This window comes from Rhinatrema bivittatum, chromosome 9, assembly GCF_901001135.1.
Source record: "Rhinatrema bivittatum chromosome 9, aRhiBiv1.1, whole genome shotgun sequence".
NCBI lineage: Eukaryota > Metazoa > Chordata > Amphibia > Gymnophiona > Rhinatrematidae > Rhinatrema > Rhinatrema bivittatum.
The window spans coordinates 59923606-59947297 of record NC_042623.1 but is presented as its reverse complement, the minus strand read 5'-3'; the positions used below and the strand labels follow the sequence as shown (position 1 = coordinate 59947297).

At 41.9% G+C, this 23692-nt stretch overlaps 1 long non-coding RNA gene across 1 annotated transcript in view; it reads left to right on the top strand.

Annotated features, from left to right (window-relative positions):
• Window positions 1-6269: 6269 nt before the first annotated feature.
• LOC115099479 overlaps window positions 6270-23692 on the top strand; it is a 60599-nt gene continuing 43176 nt past the window's right edge. The window contains exon 1 of the long non-coding RNA XR_003858789.1: window positions 6270-6338. This is a non-coding gene — a long non-coding RNA (uncharacterized LOC115099479). The remainder of the gene's footprint in view (window positions 6339-23692) is intronic.

Genomic DNA, 23692 nt, shown 5'->3' with positions numbered 1-23692 from the left:
GATGTAGCTAAGGCTACTTAGAAAAGGTGAAGGCCTAGGGCAATCTAATTAGGAATATTGTTATTCTTAAAATTTCCCTGTAAATATTTAGTTAAATATAATAACGTCTATTTATTATTTGAACCAGATCAATTAACTAATTTTCTAAGTGATAAAATGGTGCAGTAGAGGCAGCTTTTGGCCCCTTCACCCATGGTTTTACCTAAGTCTCAATCTCTTCCTTTACACTTTTAAGAACATTTGTTTTTTCTGCTCCTCTGGTTTTCTATTTCTTTTTTAGCTTTAGCTAATTATTTTTTGAAGTGTGGAACACTGACAGGAGAGGATCACCTTGCTGGTGGCTGAAAAGAATCAGTAAGTTTTTGCTTGGGACATTGTCTTTCTTAATAGTATTGGGGCAAAGTTAACTATTTGGGAATATTATTTAGTGTGTGTGTGTTTGTGCTTTTAATAGTCAGTAAGTCAGTGAATAAACAAGTTAGACTGTTTGTATTTTTAAACAGTCAATAAGGCAGCTAGAAAGCAGTAGGTAGTGTGTTTATTTTTAAAAGTCTGTAAGGCAGCTAGTAAGCAGAACTGAGTGTTTGTATTAAAAAAAACAACAACAAAAAAGTAGCCAGGAGCTATGTATACCTAAGTAAAAAGGTTGAAAAGTTCAGTCCAGTTACTCACCTTTGAAAAGTGTTGAGGTAGTGTGACTTGGTTTGAATAGGTACCAACATTTGTTAATCAAGAGAGCAGTGAGTCAGTCTGGCTGACTAACTGAAGTTAGAGGCATTCCAGTGGGAACACTGAGAGGAGAGGATCACCTTGCTGGTGGCTGAAAAGAATCAGTAAGTTTTTGCTTGGGACATTGTCTTTCTTAATAGTACTGGGACAAATTTAACTATTTATTTATTTATTTTATTTATTTAACAGCTTTTAATATACCGGTGTTCGTGCAAGCACATCACGCCGGTTTACAATAAACTTGAGAAAGGAGGAAATTACAAAAAACAGGGAGTGGGGGAATGGAGCAGGAGCGAAAAAAGGGGGGGGGGAGAGGGGGGAGAGAGGTAAAGGAGGAAAGACAGCAGCTGAGAAAGGTACAAGGAACGTATCAGTATTTACAAAAAAGGTTGCTTAACGAGGTTAGAACATGGTTGGTTATTACAGCGGTTAATGCAGGATAAATAGATTATATAATGATATATATTAAAGCTTAATTACAGCAGTTATGGTGGATTATATTGATAACTTATTAAACAATTAAACACATATATATAAAATATTAGCTTATTTACAGCAGTTATAGCAGGTAATAACGGTATCTTGATTTAAAACATAAAGGTTGTAAGTTTTAACTGGGGTTACAGAGGAGCACGGTAGATAGGTGGGGATGGGGTGAGAGGTGGGCGGGGGTATAGGGAAAGGGTGAGGGGAGGGAGGGTGGGTAAGGGTGGGTTGAAGGGTGAGACTAGGGTGGTTTCAGGGTGGTGAGACAGGGGGGAGCGACTAGGGGGGTTTCAGGGGGGTAGACTACAAGGGGCTGGAACAGTGGTAAGCCTGTCTGAAAAGCCAGGTCTTAATGCCTTTTTTGAAGATGGTTAGGGAGGGTTCAAGACGGAGGTGTGTGGGGAGGGAATTCCAGAGGGCGGGGCCTGCGATGGTGAAGGCTCTTTCTCTGGTGGTGGATAGGCGGGCAGTTTTGAGGGGGGGAGTGTGGAGGGTGCCTGTGGAGGTGGATCTAGTCTGTCGGGTTGAGAGGTGGAAGTGGGGCATTTCTTTAAGCCAGGGGGAGTTGTTTTTGTAGAGGGTGTTGTGAAGAATAGTAAGGGTTTTGTATTGGGAGCGGAACTGGATGGGCAGCCAATGTAGGTCTACTAAGATGGGTGTGATATGCTCTCTTTTACGTGTGTTAGTAAGAATACGAGCCATGGTGTTTTGAAGAGTTTGTAGGGGTTTGATGGTGGAGAATGGGAGGCCTAGTAGGAGGGCGTTGCAGTAGTCCACTTTGGAGAAAATGGTGGACTGTAGGATTAATCTGAAGTCTTGAGTATGGAGTAAGGGCTTAAGCTTTTTGAGGATCTGGAGTTTGTAGAAACCTGCTTTGAGGAGGGACTTGATGTGTGGCTTGAAATTCAGGTGTTGGTCAAGAGTGACTCCCAGGTCTCTCACGGAGGGGGGTAGTGTAGGGGAGATGTAGGGGTGCGGTGGTGTGGTGGATGTGTCGTGTTCAGGTTGCTTGGATATAAAGAGTAGTTCGGTTTTGGTTGTGTTGAGAGCAAGGTGTAGGTCGGTTAGTAGGGAGTTGATGGAGACTAGGCAGGATTCCCTGAAAAGGATGGTTTCATTGAGGGTTTTTTGAATGGGTATGAGTATTTGTACGTCATCGGCGTATAGGAAGAAGTCCAGGCCTAGGTTTGAGAGTAAGTTGCAGAGGGGGAGGAGGTATATATTGAAGAGGGTGGAGGAAAGGGATGATCCTTGCTACAGGATCCTTTCCTCCTACACCAGGTTGAAGCTTTCCAATCATGGGAATATTATTTAGTGTGTGTGTGTGTGTGTGTGTGTGTGTGTGTGTTTGTCTTTTAATGGTCAGTAAGACAGTGAATAAAAAAGTCAGACTGTTTGTATTTTTAAATAGTCGGTCAATAAGGCAGCTAGAAAGCAGTAGGTAGTGTGTTTATTTTTAAAAGTATGTAAGGCAGCTAGTAAGCAGAACTGAGTGTTTGTATTTAAAAAACAACAACAAAAAAAAAGTAGCCAGGAGCAGTGTATACCTAAGTAAAAAGGTTGAAAAGTTCAGTCCAGTTACTCACCTTTGAAAGGTGTTGAGGTAGTGTGACTTGGTTTGAATAGGTACCAACATTTGTTAATCAAGAGAGCAGTGAGTCACTCTGACTAACTGAAGTTAGACTGTTTGTATTTCCCAACTCGCCCACCCACCCCTAGCTCATCCTTTAATTTATAGGCAGGTGCCACTTTCATAAAAAAAAACCCAACCCAACAACAACAACAAAAACTTTATTGAGAATTTGATCAGACCCCTGAAGGTCACTACCAGACATATAGTGAATTCACTAATGCATTTGAAGAACATTAATTAGACACATTCCTACTCCCATAGCAACCTAAAACTTAACTAGGAACTGATTAAAATTGAGATGAAGGCAGCAGTCCAGCAGCAAGACGGGGGCTTCCCAGTCTTTTGCATTGAGTGTCACATGTATGAATTTTTACTCACCGGTGAGAAGTTGTATATGTGCATGCAATGCAAAGAGCTCTTGGCTCTCAGAGAAAGAGTCTGATCTCTGGAGGCTAGAGTGGCAGACCTGGAGGAGCTGAGGCAGACAGAGAGGTATATAGATGAGACCTTCAGGGACATAGTAGCCAAGTCCTAACTTCAGACTGGCAGCCCTGGTGCTGCCTTGGAGGAAGAAGGTCTCATGATTGGAAAGCTTCAACCTGGTGTAGCAGGAAAGGATCCTGTAGCAAGGACCTGCTCTCCAGGTGATGCACTATCCTTTCGTACCGAGGATATCTCCCCAAGGCCTACTGCCCAGGAGGGAAGGGTTAGGTCGGCCATCATAGTTGGTGATTCGATTATTAGGAATGTAGATAGCTGGGTGGCTGGTGGGCGTGAGGATCGCCTGGTAACATGCCTACCTGGTGCGAAGGTGGTGGACCTCACGCATCACCTAGATAGGATTTTAGACAGTGCTGGGGAGGAGCCGGCTGTTGTGGTACATGTGGGCACCAACGACATAGGAAAATGTGGGAGGGAGGTTCTGGAAGCCAAATTTAGGCTCTTAGGTAGAAAGCTTAAATCCAGAACTTCCAGGGTAGCATTCTCTGAAATCCTCCCTGTTCCACGCGCAGATCACCAGAGGCAGGCAGAGCTCTGGAGTCTCAATGCGGGGATGAGACGATGGTGCAAGGAAGAGGGATTCAGTTTTGTTAGGAACTGGGGAACTTTTTGGGGAAGGGGGAGTCTCTTCCGAAGGGATGGGCTCCACCTTAACCAGGGTGGAACCAGGCTGCTGGCGCTAACCTTTAAAAAGGAGATAGAGCAGCTTTTAAACTAGAACAAAGGGGAAAGCCGACAGTCGCTCAGCAGCGCATGGTTCGGAGAGAGGTATCTTCAAAGGATACTAATGATGCATTAGAATTAGGGCATCCCAACAGTGAGGTTCCAATAATAAGAAAAGTAGTCCAAGTGCCTACTTGATTGATTGATAAACTGAAGAGTAGTAAATCACCTGGACCAGATGGTATACACCCCAGAGTTCTTAAGGAACTAAAAAATGAAATTTCAGACCTATTAGTAAAAATTTGTAACCTATCATTAAAATTATCCATTGTACCTGAAGATTGGAGGATAGCTAATGTAACCCCCATATTTAAAAACAGCTCCAAGGGAGATCTGGGAAATTACAGACCGGTTAGCCTGACATCAGTGCCAGGAAAAATAATAGAAAGTGTTCTAAACATCAAAATCACAGAACATATAGAAAGACATGGTTTAATGGAACAAAGTCAGCATGGCTTTACCCAAGGGAAGTCTTGCCTCACAAATCTGCTTCACTTTTTTGAAGGAGTTAATAAACAGGTGGATAAAGGTGAACCGGTAGATATAGTATACTTGGATTTTCAGAAGGCATTTGACAAAGTTCCTCATGAGAGGCTTCTAGGCAAAGGAAAAAGTCATGGGATAGGTGGCGATGTCCTTTCTTGGATTACAAACTGGCTAAAAGACAGGAAACAGAGAGTAGAATTAAATGGACAATTTTCTCAGTGGAAGGGAGTGGGCAGTGGAGTGCCTTAGGGATCTGTACTGGAACCCTTACTTTTCAATATATCTATAAATGACCTGGAAAGAAATACGACGAGTGAGGTAATCAAATTTGCAGATACAAAATTGTTCAGAGTAGTTAAATCACAAGCAGATTGTGATAAATTGTAGGAAGACCTTGTGAGGCTGGAAAATTGGGCATCTAAATGGCAGATGAAATTTAATGTGGACAAGTGCAAGGTGATGAATATAGGGAAAAATAACCCATGCTATCGTTACACAATGTTGGGTTCCATATTAGGTGCTACAACCCAAGAAAGAGATCTAGGCGTCATAGTGGATAACACATTGAAATCGTCGGTTCAGTGTGCTGCGGCAGTCAAAAAAGCAAACAGAATGTTGGGAACTATTAGAAAGGGAATGGTGAATAAAATGGAAAATGTCATAATGCCTCTGTATCGCTCCATGGTGAGACCGCACCTTGAATACTGTGTACAATTCTGGTTGCCGCATCTCAAAAAAACATATAATTGCGATGGAGAAGGTACAGTGAAGGGCTACCAAAATGATAAAGGGAATGGAACAGCTCCCCTATGAGGAAAGACTAAAGAGGTTAGGACTTTTCAGCTTGGAGAAGAGACCGCTGAGGGGGGATATGATAGAGGTGTTTAAAATCATGAGAGGTCTAGAACGGGTAGATGTGAATCGGTTTTATATTCTTTCAGATAATAGAAAGACTAGGTGGCACTCCATGAAGTTAGCATGTGGCACATTTAAAACTAATTGGAGAAAGTTCTTTTTCACTCAATGCACAATTAAACTCTGGAATTTGTTGCCAGAGGATGTGGTTAGTGCAGTTAGTATAGCTGTGTTTAAAAAAGGATTGGATAAGTTCTTGGACGAGAAGTCCATTACCTGCTATTAATTAAGTTGACTTACATAATAACCACCGCTATTATTAGCAACGGTAACATGGAATAGACTTAGTTTTTGGGTACTTGCCAGATTCTTATGGCCTGGATTGGCCACTGTTGGAAACAGGATGCTGGGCTTGATGGACCCTTGGTCTGATCCAGTATGGCATATTCTTATGTTCTTATATTGGGGGACTCGAATGAGTTACTGTTTTTAAAAATTTTTATTTTTTTGCTGTAATTTTGCTGCTTTTCTTCATAACGTGTACTTCCTTCTCAAGATGTTCATAAAGTTTTATTAAAAATGTTATAAAATAAAATTCGAAACCCTAAATATGGTACTTGCATACCTATGTCTGTACCTCCTTAGCCTAATAAATAAAGCTTAAATCAGCCAGTCAGGTTCATCTATTTATGACTTAAACATTTTTGGATCTGCTCAAGTGGTAAGTTGTTTTTTGAATAAATCACTAATGAAAGAAAACTAGTCATATTCTTTCATGACATCCCTGAATTAGAAAACAAATGAATTGGGGGAGTAGGCTTTAAATTTAATCTCATACAATATTTGATTTTCTTTAAGATTCCTATTGCAGAAGAGGAAATCCGAGATTCTGAAATGCATTTAGAGGTTTCAAAGAAAACCAATTGTGAGTATTCACATTTCACAGAATTTATCAAATGCAAATATTAATTTTATCTATAGGTTTAGGTTCTTTTTTTATAGTGTATTTTTCTGAATAAAATTAGTTTAGGGTATTGTAATGCAGGAGATGAGTTTGAATTTCCTATTTATTATGGCCAGCATGGCTAGGTGATGCACTTATCTAGGGAGAAGGGGAAGGGATGACTGCCTCTCAAGTATTGACCCCTGCTAATCAAAGGAGGCATTGTGAGTTAAGTCTCCAAGGAGACTTGCCTGTAGCCCCCAAGGCTGGTGAAATGTTCCTTTGCATCTGGGGTAGGGGAATTATAAAGAGTAAAAAAAAAAAAAACCAGGGAGGATGAAATTAGTTATGTTCTGATCATTATTAAGGCAGTGGCATTTCATTATATTCCACATATCAGAATGATTCAGTGGTTGCACAACTGATAAAAAAAAATAATTCCAGAAAGTAATAAAGGTCTTCAATCCAGGATGGACAGGAATATATAACCCAAAGCTTAACCCATTAAACAACATATCTGAACTTTGGCTGTAACATACTGCTACCAGTTATCAAAATAAGGGGTTTCTCCCCTCAAATTAGCACAGAATTAGAAATGTAGCTTAGCTGACATCCAATGTTTTTACAAATGAGAATGTTATACAGGATTATAGAAACATTGAGAACACTTCTGCTGCATCTTTAATTTAGTAATCATTTCTGCAGTAAGTTCAGAGTTCTAGATGATAATCACAGACTTGTGAAATTGCTATCTCTGTAACTAATCCAGTTTTCTCTTGTAAAAGTCACTAATAAAGAAAAATGACATTGAACGCCTTAAGCTGCAAAAATGAGAAGACATTTTATTGCATTCTAGTCACATTCAAAATTGTTATAGTAGTTTTATTTATTTATTTATATTATAGTATATGTAGTTTAATAAATGGAAAGGACTTTTTTTCAGGTTTGGTGTTCCTGAAATTTTAGGGACACCACTGATTTGTTTTTATACCGCTTGCATGTATACCATTTTAATTTTGATGCTCCAAGCCAGGAATGAGCAAACATTTCGGGCTGCGCCTTGCTTCCATCCATACAATTGGTTGGGTCCTCCCACCTCAAATTTAATCCAAAATTTGTTTTATTTATTATTTTTCTTATTCATCTATTTCAGAGATTTATATGCTGTTTCTTCACAACCCTAGGTGACATATAATGCTTAATTACAAAGAAGATAAAAACATTAAATAAAACAGCAATCATGCTAACAGACATGATACTGTCCCATCAAATCAGGGCTTTCCAAACTTGTCCTGGGGTCTTCACAGCTAGTCGGGTTTTCAGGATATCCACAATGAATATGTATGAGATAAGTTTGAATATACTGAGTCGATGAGATGCAAATCAATCTCATGCATATTCACTGTGGATATTCTGAAAACTCAACTGATTGTGGTGTCCCCATGACAAATTTGGGAAGCCCTAATCTCTTAACCATCAAATAACTGACAAGATAGTTGTCATATACCATGAAATCAAACCATCTATATACATCGAATATCAGTACATAAGAACATAAGATCATAAGAAATTGCCATGCTGGGTCAGACCAAGGGTCCATCAAGCCCAGCATCCTGTTTCCAACAGAGGCCAAAACCAGGCCACAAGAACCTGGCAATTACCCAAACACTAAGAAGATCCCATGCTACTGATGCAATTAATAGCAGTGGCTATTCCCTAAGTAAAATTGATTAATAGCCATTAACCTTTTAGATCCCAACGTTCCACAAGTGGAACATTTTTTTAAATGATTTTAATTACTCCAAACCTAAAGAAAATCAAATTTTCAACCATTTAGCTTGAGAGTATAGAACTTGAACAGTCTAAATCCAAAAATGTGATGTTCCTAGATGAATACTCTTAAAGATATGAATATGCAAAGTAGGTCAAAAACTGAAGTTTTGACATAGTTTGACCTTTTCTCCTTTTGGTATGATACTGAGTGTCAATAAAGGACTTGTGTGATATATTCAAGTTCCCAAGGGTTTTCTGATCATGTTGGCATAAATCTTTCTTTTGTAGGTAAGATACAAATTGATCAGCACCAATTTATGTTTGCATGTTCCACATGTGGAACGTTGGGATCTTTGTGGTTCAAAATATACACATTTTTGAAAAATGAATAAAATGCAAAAAAACGGTTCACAAATATTTTAAAAAATGGTAAATTACATATAATCCCATGCTCTCTCTCATGCATAAACATACACACAGACTTCTCATTCTCATGCTGTCTCTCAAGCACATACACAGGCTTCACTCCCATGCTCTCTCTCTCTCTCAAACATACATACACACAGGCTTATCACTCCCATACACCATATGAGGAATCTTACTGTCTCCTGGGCCTCCATCTCAGGATGCAAGGACTGAGCAAGGTCCTCTTCTCGGGCCGCGGGAGACTAGCTCCGCGACAGCGTCTTCTTCTCGGGCCCCGCGAGACTAGCTCCGCACGAGCGAGACTAGCTCCGAGACGCCGTCCTCTTCTCGGGCCCCGCGAGACTAGCTCCGCACGAGCGAGACTAGCTCCGAGACGCCGTCCTCTTCTCGGGCCCCGCGAGACTAGCTCCGCACGAGCGAGACTAGCTCCGAGACGCCGTCCTCTTCTCGGGCCGCGCAAGACTAGCTCCGAGACGCCGTCCTCTTTTCGGGCCGCGCGAGCGAGACTAGCTCCGCGACGGTCCTGTTCATTTCCTAATTTGGAATACAATGAAAACTCAGAAGTACTTGACTGTTGAAGAAGCAGTTGAACAAGTTTTGGGCGATTCTGAAGCTACAGAAGCTGATATTGTGATTTTACCACCATCAGATAATTTAGAAGACTCAGATATCGAAGATATCAATGACGAAGACCTAGCACCAGAAGTACCAGCAGATGTGTGTGGTGAAGTGGAAGTTGCAGTTGAGTCACACGATGAGGAAGTGGATGAGGATGACAAATTGCTATCAACCTATTGTCAAGAATCAGGAGATACCAAAAGAAAACGAAACTCAGAGAAGCCAAAGCCAAGATGGATCAAGACAGATGATTTCACGACCACAATGGAAGAGCATGCCCCAACAAAGTTGGCTGATATTCGTCCAGATCTTCTTCAAAACACACCATTTGAACTTTTCATAGAAATTATGGGTGAAGATTATTTAGAAGAATTAGCATACATGACAAATATATATGCCAGGCAGAAATTGGCAAGCATTGACACAAATGCTGACGAAATCACTCGTTTCTTCGGAATACTCTTGCACAGTGGCTATCACCATGTTCCAAAAGAAAAGCATTACTGGTCAACTGCAGAAGATTTGAGCAACCAAATTGTGCCAAAAACCATGTCAAGAAAACGCTTTGAGGACCTGAAAATCTATTTTCATATTGTTGACAATTTGCAACTACCACCTGGAAAAGCTGCAAAAGTTGAGCCATTTTATACCCATTTATCTGCTCAGTTTTTGAAGATTGGAGGTGTTTTTAGTGAAAGCCTGAGCATTGATGAATCAATGGTACCATATTATGGTCATCATAGCTGCAAAATGTTCATTCGAGGAAAACCAATTCGATTTGGATACAAAATATGGATGATGTGCAGTCCAGATGGTTTTCCATTTTCAATGCAGATTTATACAAGTGCCAAATATCAGCCAGAAGAATCAGGCACTGATAAAACTGAAAAAGTTCCACTTGGTACAAGAGTAATTTCGGATTTGATTTCAGTCATTCAAGAGCCAAGAAATCATTGCCTTTTCTTTGATAATTTCTTCACATCACACAACTTGATGGTGGAACTGAAAGAAAAGGGATTTCGAGCAATTGGCACTGTCAGAGAAAACAGAACTGGGAAATGTCCCCTAATGGCACCTAAAGAACTGCGCAAGAAAGATCGTGGGGAATTTGATTATCGTGGTGATGGAGACATCATCTGTGTCCGCTGGAATGACAGCAGTGTGGTCACAGTCATGTCCAACTGGATGAAGCCATTTCCACTTCAAAAAGCCAGCCGCTATTCTCTCAAAGAAAAGAAAAAAGTTCTAATAAAGCAACCAAAAATAATTGGTGCTTACAATCAAGGCATGGGTGGTGTTGATCTACTTGACCGGATTTTATCAGCTTACCGCCCAACACTTCGCTCCAAAAAGTGGTGGTGGAATTTATTTTCAAATGGCTTGAACATGGCTGTTGTGGCAGCTTGGAAAATTCACTGCCATCTGCTTGGAAAAGAAGCAATGAGCCACTTGGACTTCCTACGTGAAGTATCTACCGTAGCAATGAAATGTGGCCTTTCAAGCTACCGCATCTGGAAAGGAGGTCCTACAGCATCCATAAGTGCTGATGTAAAGGCATCACAGCCTCACTTCTTGTCCACAACTTCCCAAGGCCGATGTGCTGTCTGCTCCAAAAATACTAAAAAGTGGTGTAAATTTTGTGGTAAACGTTTACATGAAAAATGTTTTCCAGATTATCATGCTTGATTTTTTTGACTAATTTTCATTCTTATGTATGATATCAGCTGTAGTATTGCAGTATGTTACAAGAATTACCTAAAATAAAGAAATGTTACAAGAATTACCTAAAATAAAGAATTTTTGAAAAAGTACTTTTTGACTCCTGAAGATCCCAACGTTCCACTAGTGGACATGCGTTTTTCTCAAAAACCCATAGTCCGATTTCCTTGAAAATTGTTTTATACCATATTTGGGTCTAGTTAACTAAGATATGTAAAAAGGGGCATCAGGAAATAAGTCCTTCAATGAGCGGGATCTAAAAGGTTAATGGCCTTCTCCTCCAAGAACTTATCCAAACCTTTTTTGAACCCAGCTACACTAACTGCACTAACCACATCCTCTGGCAACAAATTCCAGAGCTTTATTGTGCGTTGAGTGAAAAAGAATTTTCTCTGATTAGTCTTAAATGTGCTACTTGCTAACTTCATGGAATGCCCCCTAGTCCTTCTATTATTCAAAAGTGAAAATAATCAAGTCACATCTACTCGTTCAAGACCTCTCATGATCTTAAAGACCTCTATCATATTCCCCCTCAGCCATCTCTTCTCCAAGCTGAACAGCCCTAATCTCTTCAGCCTATCCTCATAGGGGAGCTGTTCCATCCCCTTTATCATTTTGGTTGCCCTTCTCTGTACCTTCTCCATCGCAACTATATCTTTTTTGAGATGCAGCGACCAGAATTGTACACAGTATTCCAGGTGCGGTCTCACCATGGAGCGATACAGAGGCATTATGACATTTTCCGTTCTATTAACCATTCCCTTCCTAATAATTCTTAACATTCTATTTGCTTTTTTGACTGCTGCAGCACACTGAGCCGACGATTTTAAAGTATTATCCACTATGATGCCTAGATCTTTTTCCTGGGTGGTAGCTCCTAATATGGAACCTAACATCGTGTAACTACAGCAAGGGTTATTTTTCCCTATATGCAACACCTTGCACTTGTCCACATTAAATTTCATCTGCCATTTGGATGTCCAATCTTCCAGTCTTGCAAGGTCCTCCTGTAATGTATCACAGTCTGCTTGTGATTTAACTACTCTGAATAATTTTGTATCATCCGCAAATTTGATAACCTCACTCGTCGTATTCCTTTCCAGATCATTTATATATATATATTGAAAAGCACCAGTCCAAGTACAGATCCCTGAGGTACTCCACTATTTACCCTTTTCCACTGAGAAAATTGACCATTTAATCCTTCTCTCTGTTTCCTGTCTTTTAACCAGTTTGTAATCCACGAAAGAACATCGCCTCTTATCCCATGACTTTTTAGTTTTTGTAGAAGCCTCTCATGAGGGACTTTGTCGAACGCCTTATGAAAATCCAAATACACATCTACCGGTTCATCTTTATCCACATGTTTATTAACCCCTTCAAAAAAATGAAGCAGATTTGTTAGGCAAGACTTCCCTTGGGTAAATCCATATTGACTGTGTTCCATTAAACCATGTCTTTCTATATGCTCTACGATTTTGATCTTGAGAATAGTTTCCACTATTTTTCCCGGCACTGAAGTCAGGCTCACTGGTCTATAGTTACCCGGATCGCCCTTGGAGCCTTTTTTAAATATTGGGGTTACATTGGCCACCCTCCAGTCTTCAGGTACAATGGATGATTTTAATGATAGGTTACACATTTTAACTAATAGATCAGAAATTTAATTGTTTAGTTCCTTCGGAACCCTAGGATGCATAGCATCCGGTCCAGGTGATTTGCTACTCTTTAGTTTGTCAATCTGGCCTACCTCATCTTCCAGGTTCACAGTGATTTTGTTCAGTTCGTCTGACTCATCACCCCTGAAAACCATCTCCAGAACTGGTATCTCCCCAACATCCTCATTAGTAAACACGGAGGCAAAGAATTAATTTAGTCTTTTTGCAATTGCCTTATCTTCCCTAAGAGCCCCTTTAACCCCTCTGTCATCTAATGGTCCAACCGACTCCCTCACAGGTTTCTTGCTTTGGATATATTTAAAAAAGTTTTTATTATGAGTTTTTACCTCTATGGCCAACTTCATTTCAAATTCTCTCTTCGCCTGTCTTATCAATGTTTTACATTTACCTTGACAATGCTTATGTTTTATGCAATTTTCTTCAGATGGATCCTTCTTCCAATTTTTGAAGGATGTTTTTTTGGCTAAAATAGCCTCTTTCACCTCACCTTTTAACCATGATGGTAATCGTTTTGCCTTCCTTCCACCTTTCTTAATGCGTGGAATACATATGGACTGCGCCTCTAGGATTGTATTTTTAAACGATGTCCAAGCCTGTTGAACACTTTTAACCTTTGCAGCTGCACCTTTCATTTTTTTCTAACTATTTTCCTCATTTTATCAAAGTTTCCCTTTTTAAAATTTAGTGTTGGAGCTGCAGATTTACTTATTGTCCCCCTTCCAGTTATTAGTTTAAATTTGATCATGTTATGATCACTGTTGCCAAGTGGCCCCACCACCGTTACTTCTCTCATCAAATCTTTGAAGTAGACATAAATGTGTTTTCAGCATCTTTTTAAAAATCTGCGTACATTCGGTCATTTGTAAAGCCAAAGGTAATGAGTTCCATAATGTAGGGCCAGTGACCAAAAAGTCTCTCTTAATTCAATAAGGTGTGCCTGTTGAATCGAAGACTGGAAATTTGATTGGGTATGAGTGTGTTTTTTTGTTAGATTGATTGACAGCTCTAATTTTAGAGTGGGGTATTTAAATAGTGGATATCCGGCGTCCTATACCGGTTGAGGAGACGTTGAACCTCGGCGGTATGAAGATATGTTGAGTGATGGCGATGTGAGGAGAAGTCGAACCATGGTTGCAATAGGAAATAGTGAGTTGTTTCGCTTTCTGAATTATATTTTTTTTATATAGGTGGGACGGGTTTTCCGTTCCTCAATTGCTTTAAGTCTGTGGATAACAGGGGATATATATTAGTTGAATTTTGGGATATGGTGTTGGGCTTAGGATAAAGCTATATGCCGTTGCAAAAAATTTGTTTCTTTGATGGTAATTCTGGTTTTGTGTTTAGGACAATAATACATGCCGTTGGAGAAAGATCCTGGTTGACGGAGTTTATACCATGGTGTAGCCATGTTGGAGATTAGTGCTTAATGATTTTATTTGAAACATCTGTGAAAATTCTCCTTGTATAACGTAAGTTATGTCTGGTGACACTAAAAAAAATGGTGTTGATGGTAAGGTGGTGTTAGTAGTAATGCTTTCTTTAAATTATCATACATTCACTTATACATCAAATAGGTAATCCCCGACAAGGACCTTGTTTCGCACATTAGCTTCTTCAGGGGTTGTCCTTCACACTATTATTCATATATCTTGCAACCCTCATAAGGGGAACTTAGTATCCCGTAGTACCGAATCTTCCAACAGTTGTAATGGTATCCACACCAACCTATAATATAGATGCTATTAATAACAAATATTAAAGTATAAACAAGCCCATTAACTATTTAACATAATTACTTACAATCAACCTTCCCATGACTATTCAATCATCTCATATATATGAACAATATCTTCAACCGGCTTCACATTAATTCTAAAAAACAACAATAATAATATTTCCCGCTTAGTGCGGGGTGATAATTAAAAAGTTGATATTGAAAATATCTTGCATGTAAAAACAGTATCTCAGTATCCCTGTGTGCTGAACTTGTGTTTGTTACATCAGGTTGTAATTTATGGTTTTGGGATAAGTGCAATATTGTGGGGAATTTTAGGTAATAGGGTGAATGTGTGAATGAATGTTAGTATATTTTAAATTTGGGGTACTTATTGTTATATTATGTGAGAAATTGGGTAGTTTGGGTATCCACATATGTTAAGAAAAATTATACATATGTTTTAATAATATTGTTCTTGAAATTATTGATGCTATATTTAAATTTTGTATGTGCCTAGATTGTGGAAACAATGTATGCTTGAGAATAAAAAATTCATGTACTATATAAAAAAATATTATTCATGTAGTTAAGTGTTTGAAATATATGTTTATATAAAAAAATATTATTCATGTAGTTAAGTGTTTGAAATATATGTTTCACATAATATTTGATGAATAAGTATATATACTCATGTCCTTTTGATGATATATGAATCGAAGATATAGCCAGCAAGCCCTTTTGTGCTGAGCGAAGTGAGTATATGAAATTATATAGGATGAAAACCCTGCTCAGCATCAACAGTTTAATATACTGTTAATTACACAGAAAAACATGCACATATATTGGACACATGGTAACAGACACAAAAAAGGGGTAACTGGGAGATGCAAGAATCACTAACAGATTTCATCCACCCCCCCCCCCCCCGCGTCTCACTCCCCCTTTTCTTCCTCCCACTTCGTTGCTTTTGTCTTCCCCATAGAATACACGGACATCTTGTTTGGGTAATAAAAAGGCCGCAGTTTATTATAAAGACCCGAGCCCTCAAACCTTTGATACAATACAACAATTCCCCCCTTTTCTTCTGGTCACCTATTGATGCTCCCCACCTCTTCCAGTGGTAGAGCTCCAGGTGCCTTAACCTCTGAGCATCAGCCCCCCTCTTGCTCATTGTCCATCTTGTGCAACAGCCCCCCCGCGCTGCACGAGATCCCCCCTCTTTTCCGATTTTACTAGTACAATCAAATGCAATAACATTTCTGGGCTCGGGTTTCCCCCTCTGCGACAAATACACACAACTTGTAAACATATAACCTCAACATTCGTAGGGCGGGAGGGCGGGCAATCTTCACTTTCTGCCTCAGCCGTTCCTCACCCACTGACCGCCAAACGGTCCCCCAGCAACTCTCCATAACTTCATCCACCAATCCCCGTGCTTATTTTAAATATCTCCTCTCCTATTGGCTGACCTATCCCTCACCTCTCTGCCCTTCTTTTCCCTCCCCCCCACAGCCAATCTCCCGTTCCCTTGTCTCTAGTTATCCTTGCAGCGCGAGACAAGCTCACACTGCTTCCACTAACTGGGAGATGCAAGAATCACTAACAGGTTTCTTCCTCCCACTTCGTTGCTTTTGTCTTCCCCATAGAATACACGGACATCTTGTTTTGGTAATAAAAAGGCCGCAGTTTATTATAAAGACCCGAGCCCTCAAACCTTTGATACAATACAACAATTCCCCCCTTTTCTTCTGGTCACCTATTGATGCTCCCCACCTCTTCTAATGGTAGAGCTCCAGGTGCCTTAACCTCTGAGCATCAGCCCCCCTCTTGCTCATTGTCCATCTTGTGCAACAGCCCCCCCGCGCTGCACGAGATCCCCCCTCTTTTCCGATTTTACCAGTACAATCAAATGCAATAACATTTCTGGGCTCGGGTTTCCCGCCATAGAACAATAACAACTCCGTTGTCATTGTTCCCCCCCACTGCGGCCCTTAACCTGAACGATTACTCGTTCCAAACCTTCCTGAATTGTGTTATTGAACAAGTCAATACCCACATCAGATAAATGTATTCCATCTGATCTGAAGTATCCTGGAATGACCTCCCAAGCCCACTCACGTTGCACCCAAAACCCTCCTTGTTTCACCAACCACTTTCCTATTTGCTTATTTAACTTTTTCACCCCTTTATACCATATCGGCCATCCCAGAAATTTTAACCTTATTATGATATCGGACCACCCCAACCGAGTGACTGGTATCACGTTCAGCAGTCTGCTAAAATCCTTCTTGATTTTAACCAATAACTCCTTACAAGAGCCATCTCCCACATCGTTCCCACCCAAGTGAATCAGCAAAACTGCTGGGAGATCGTATTGCAAAACGCATGTCTGCAAGAAAGGTAACAGTCCGTCCCATTTCATTCCACGATGACTCAGCCATCTGATGGTCCAATTCTGTTTGTCCAACTCCAGATTCGATCCATACGGCCTTCTCTCCGCTCTAATTGCAGCCCAGTGTATGAACGAATGGCCCACAACCCAGACACATTCTCGTTCCCCCTGCAACTTTCGTCTTTCTGTAAAAACAAACAACAATTAATATCTGTTCCCCAACTCAAACTCCCCTAAACAGGAACCGCTACCTATCTCCTCCCATCCTTTTTGCAAAGAATCTTTTTTTTTTTTTTTTATCGCCTCACATAAGACGTAAATGCCTTGGACTTCCAACGTCCTATATATTGTATCTCTCCACTCGACAGACCGCTCTCCGCTGCCGAAGTCGCGGCCCCAATCCGAAAAGAATGTGAAGTAAAGCGATTTGTATCCCAACCCAATAATCGTACAGCTTTCTTCAAAACTTGCACAAACTGAAACACCGTCAATGGCGACCCATCCCTATGCAACAAAAATAAACCTCTTAGCTTAGGTCTCCGTTCCGCAAAATGTTGCACATTCAGCACATTCAGCTATCCAAAGAACTCTCCAACCTAGACCTAGCTAATCCTGACTCAGCTCTATCCTCTTGGCAAAAGATTACAGAAACAGTCGCAAACAAATGGTGTCCAATAATCTCCAAATCAATCAACCCAACAAAAAAGGGAAACCAACCTTGGTTCTGCTCAGAACTGAAACAAATGAAACAGGACTTACGCCAGAAAGAAAATAGATGGCGCAAAACCCCAAACAAAACAACCCTCTCATCATACAAGGGACTCTTAAATCACTACAGGACCACCATTCTACAGAAAAAGAAGGAATACTATGCAAACAAAATACACCATTTTCAATATGATGCTCAGGCCCTTTTCGCTTACGTATCACAAATCACTAAATCAACCTCACCACCTATTCCAGATGAACAAGCTCTCTCAAAAGCTATCGAACTCGCTTCCTACTTCCAACAGAAGATCTTAAATTCCCTCGCCCTCCTTCCTACTAATACAACTCCCATCAAGTCAGGTGAGAAATCCAATTCTCTAAATAGACCCAGATTTGACTGTTTCGAATCAATCTCCACCAAAGAGATTGAATCCCTTCTAAAAAAACTGAAACCTGCTAGCCATCCAGCTGACAATATCCCATCGAGATTCCTGCTTCTCATCCCAAACTTGATCTCAGGACCTCTGACCAGCATAATAAACAGCCTCCTATCCCAAGGAAGCTACCCAGACATCTTAAAAACCGCTTCACTCAAGCCCCTCCTCAAGAAACACAATTTGGACCCAAATGTACCAGCAAATTTCAGACCCATCTCTAACCTCCCTTTCGTCACTAAACTAACGGAGAAACTGGTAAACACACAGCTTTCTGACTACCTGGAAGACCACAAGATCTTATACCCTTCGCAATATGGTTTCCGTAAATCACGCAACACTGAAACCCTCCTCATCTCACTAACAGACCATATTATTATGGGGTTAGATAAAGGACACTCCTTCTTACTAGTCTTGTTAGATATTTCGGCGGCTTTCGACACCGTCAATCACACCATCCTGTTGGATCGCCTAGCAGATATCGGCATCTCTGGATCTGCGTACAATTGGTTCAAGTCCTTCCTCAGCAATAGGACTTACAAAGTCAAAATCAATAATAAAGAGTCACCCCTAACAAAATCTAATCTTGGCGTACCACAAGGATCTTCTTTATCCCCAACCCTCTTCAACATATACCTCCTCCCCCTCTGCCAAATGTTAACAGATCTCAACCTAATTCATTATCTGTACGCAGACGACGTACAGATTCTAATCCCCATAACAGAATCAATCTCAAAAGCGCTCACCCATTGGAATAACTGCCTACTTTCCATCACCAATCTACTCAACAGTTTAAACTTGGTCCTTAACGCTTCTAAGACAGAGCTTCTCCTCATCTCCTCAAATGACAACAATATCCACCAACCTACACCACTCAACTCTCACATCACATGTAAGCAGGTTAGAGATCTTGGGGTGATTCTAGATAACCGACTAAACCTAAGGAAAATGGTCAATACTACAACGAAAGACTGCTTTTACAGATTACAGGTTCTAAAACGACTTAAACCTCTCTTATTCTTCCACGACTTCAGGACAGTCCTCCAAGCGCTACTGTTCGCCAAAATAGACTACTGCAGCGCACTTCTACTAAGACTTCCCAAATCCTCTACTAAACCTCTGCAGATGATTCAAAATGTGGCAGCAAGATTGTTAACCAGTACCAGCCGCTACGATCACATATCACCAATTCTCAGGAAACTACACTGGTTACCAGTAAATTACAGAATTCTATACAAATCGATTACCTTAATCCATAAAACCATCCATCATCAACTTCAACTTGACCTGGAAATACCTTTCAAACTCTACTCTTCTATCAGACCAACTAGAGACATTTACAAAGGCACTCTTAATGTTCCCCCTACTAAAGCCACACGCCTCGCTATAACCAAAGACAGAGCCTTTTCGATAGCAGGCCCATCGATCTGGAACAGTATCCCATCAAACCTCAGACTGGAGCCATGCCTTTTATCTTTCAGAAAAAGTCTTAAAACCTGGCTCTTTCAACAAGCCTTCCCTGAACCACCAGACAATCACTAGTTGGCCTTCATTCCTACCCGGTCTGGCACTCCGTTTCTCAAAGAAAAAATAAATGGACTCTGAGACATTCAGGTTAAAGCACCGTCCTTAAGTTTTTAACTTGTACACTCTATGGTAAAATTTTTTACCGGCCTATCTTCTTTCCAGCTTGTTACAAGCTTCCAAGTTCTCTCCCCCTTGTTGATTGTAACTTTGACTTATTACTACTTATTGTTATCTTTCGTTTACGTGAATCTGTTACTCTAGTTTTTTCCCTTTGTTAAATTGTAAACCGATCTGATATGGTAAATTTATTATGAAGGTCGGTATAAAAAACTGTTAAATAAATAAATAAATAAATACTGGACACACCTCCGGGTCCACCGCGGGCACTAAAGTAACAAAATGTCCTTTACCCTGCTGATCAGTCTTGGAGCGATGTATACAAATCGTCACCACGCTGCTGCAAACCTGTATGTTTTCAGCTTTCAAACCTGAACTCTCAGTATTTATTCTAGAAGAAGCAACAAGCTCTCTCACCCTCATTGCCCTGAAAAATGCCAGCACAAACGCAGTCTGAAACAAAACCGCTTCATACTCGGACCAGCATACCCTCTGCAAACAACTTACTATCCTCCGCAGGTCCTCATACCGTATCGGTAACCTCCTATCCTGTAATAAACCATTATCCCTTCTCCATCCTCCTAGAATTTGTTTAACTACAAAACTCGATACCGAAGACCCCCATCCCTTCAGTTTCTGGAAGAAGGAAAACCCCGCCAAATAAGAACGCACCGCGGTTAACGAATATCCCGTACCCTTTGCCCACAAAATGAAGCGCACTATACCGTCGACATTTGTATCACCCCCCGTCCAACCTTCACCCTCCAAATACTGAACTACCACTTTGTAACCTCTAATGTAAGAGTTCCAAGTGGATGGAGCCAACGATTTTAATCAGCGACCATGCTTCGCCCAACCCAGCTGCCACAGATGCTTCGGAAACCGCTCTCCTTCCAAATTCGCTTCCGGCGCCAAGTCTCGAAATTCCTGCCACTTGAAACAAGAAAGTGCATCAGCTATTACATTCAATTCCCCTGGCACATGTCTCGCTCTAATGGTTACATTCAACTCCAAACACCTAAAAACCAATTCCCTCAACAACTCGGACACTCGTGCACATTTAGCGGATAGTTTGTTAATAACCTGCACTACCCCCAAGTTGTCGCACCAAAACAATACTTTCTTATTCTCTAACTGTCTCCCCCATAAACACAACGCCACCACTATTGGGAATAGTTCCAAAAAGTTAATATTCTTAGTTAATCCTTCCGCTTCCCACTCTTCTGGCCACCGTTCGGCGCACCACCTTCCTTGCAAATACGCTCCGAAACGAATCCCCCCTGCCGCATCCGTATATAATTCCAACTCTCTATTTGATACTTCTGCTGTTTGCATGACGCACACTCCATTAAAAGACTCCAAAAATGCCTCCCACAGTCCCAGCTCTTCTTTTACTCTATATGTCACTCTAATGAAGTGATGCCCTGCCCGAACTCCCACCGTCGTACTAGACAACCTTCGAATGAAAGCCCGCCCCATTGGGATCACCCTACACGCAAAGTTCAGGGCCCCTATGAGGGACTGCATCTGCCTCAATGTCATTTTCACAGCTCTTCTCACTGCCCTCACCAATTCTTTCAACCAACCGACCTTGTCTTCTGGTAGACGCGCCTCCATTGTCACCGAATCGAGTTCTATACCCAAGAATACTAAGCAGGGTGCCGGGCCTTCCGTCTTCTGACCTGCCACCGATACTCCAAATTCGGCTGCCACCTGCAAAAATCCATCTAATTGCCTTTGACATAAATCTGACCTAGCAGGCCCTACAAACAAAAAATCATCCAAATAATGTAAAACCCCTCTGCCTCCCGTCTTTTGCTCAACATCCCAATGCAAAAATGTGCTAAACGTCTCAAAAAAGGTGCACGACACCGCACAGCCCATCGGCAAACACTTGTCAAAATAAAACCCTCCTTCGAAAGAGAAATCTAACAAAGGGAAACAATTCGGATGGATGGGCAATAACCGAAAAGCAGATTCAATATCTGCTTTCGCTAACAATGCCCCCCACCCTGCTGACTGCACTAGACTAACTGCCTCATCAAATGAAGCATAACGAACTGAACAGAATTCTCGGGGAATGTAGTCGTTCACCGACCTGCCTCTCGAGTGCGACAGGTTGAGAATAAAACGGAACTTGCTCGCCTCCTTTTTAGGAATAACGGCAACTGGGGACAAATGCATGTTTCCAAACGGTTGAAACCCGAATGGCCCTGCTACCCTGCCTAATCGAACTTCAGCCCCTATTTTTTCCCTTGCGATATCTGCATAATCCCTGGCTGAATGTGCATTTCGTCCTTTCACACTACCCTTTGGTCCCTCATAAGGGATGACAAAACCCTCCTTAAACCCTTCAAATAAAAATTTGGCTGCAGCTCTCATAGGATAACGTTCTAACCAATAACTCATTGCCCCGAGAGACACTGGCGACTCTGCTAACCTAAACCACTCACTGTGACTTTCCCCCTCTACCTTGGTTTCCACTAACTCCTTGCACGCATTTGAGGGCTGCGTGTGCTCCTCCACATATCGCGCAGGCATGTCTGAATTTGCAGTCTGGAAACAGACAAACCGCTTTATTGAATCGCCAACAGGTATTGTTTCCTCCCCCTCTAGACTTTCCACCCTGTATGACCTTAGCTTGCCCTCCCGTCCGAAAGGAATATCCCGCCCCACCATTGCTACCCTGCCCCACACCCACTCCTGAACCGCTACTCCCCCCTCCCGTCCCTTTCACCCCGCTAAATCCTTTATATGTCATTTGAGTTAACCACAAATTAATGTCCTGCCCTCCCCAAGACATCGCTTTATTCCCCTCCATCTTGTCTCGGAATTTCTCATCATAGTTGAGCCAAGCCCAACCTTCGTAATCCCGAAATGCACCCAGTATGCTATCCGCATAGGACAATAAAACCCCGTATTGGGAGGAATCGTAGTGCCCGACCACACTAGCTAACCTTAGAAATCCCCTAACCCAATTAACAATATTCTTAGCTACCTTAACCTTCCCTGACTTATTATGCTTCTTCTTATCCTTCTTCTTGCCCTTCTTAATCCTTCTCCTTCCCTCCAATAAGCTGAAAATATTCACGTACTTCCTCTTACGTATTTTTCTACGGATCTTCCTTGGCACTCCTTCCCACAACTCTGCTAAGGTAGCACTAGCTGAATGTCCCGCCTCATGTAATGGACCGTCCCCTACCGCAGATTTATATCTAGGGCCTGACTCGGATGAATCCTCCGATGAATCCGATCCACTAGATGAAGAACTAGAAGATGTATCCCTCTTCCTCTTCCCTACTTTCTTTTTGCCACCCTGCCTCTCCATCACTTTCTCACCTGGGCCAATCGACACTTTGATCCCCTGATCCACAGCAACCTTCCGTCCTCCTTCTTCCCTTCCGCCGCTCTCCTGCTGAATTAACTCGCTCATGAAATTTCTCTCTCTCCAAGCATCTTGCGCTGACGTACCTGGACCATCATCATCCTCATCCCCATCTGCAAGAAAAGAAATCGCCCTGCCTCTGCTATCATACAAAATCCCACCCCCACTACCTGTATACTTACCGCCTGTATGCGAGCCCCCGCTAAAATAATCTCTCTTACTCCTGCTACCTTGATAATATGAAGCTGACACCTGTCATGTGCTAGGACCTGCGACAGCTGACCCCGTATCAATGCCCTGTCGGATAGGCCAGCCTCCAAAACCATGCCCCTCCCCCCAACCACTTCCCTCACTTGCTGTCCCCGCCTGCCGCCGCTGTACTTCCATATATACCTCCTTTATGCCCCCCCGAACTGGCCCCCCCCCGCTACAGCACGCGATGGGGCGCCACTGGAGGCAACCTTGGCCGGCCTGGGTCGCTTGGCCCTAGTTCCCCTAGTGCCTGTGGGAAAAGTCGTCTCAAAAGAACCAGAGGCCCCCCTCACTTCCGGGGAAAAAGTATGGAATTTCTTAAAAACCCCGGGGAGGCCAGAAGCAGCAAGCGCACCAAACATAACCCTCCCGCGGGCAGGCGCACGGGAAATCCGGGTCCCCCTGCGGCTAGGGAAGCTGGCCAACTGAATGCTCTCACCGCAGGCCGGCGCGGCGCTAACCGCTGGAAGTACCGGCTTAATTTTACTAATGCTCCGGGCCCCCCGCTGGGTGGGGGCCGCGCGCACATGACCGGGGGAGCTGGATAAAAGGGGGGCCCTCGGGGGGGGAGGGCGCACTCTCAGGGAGG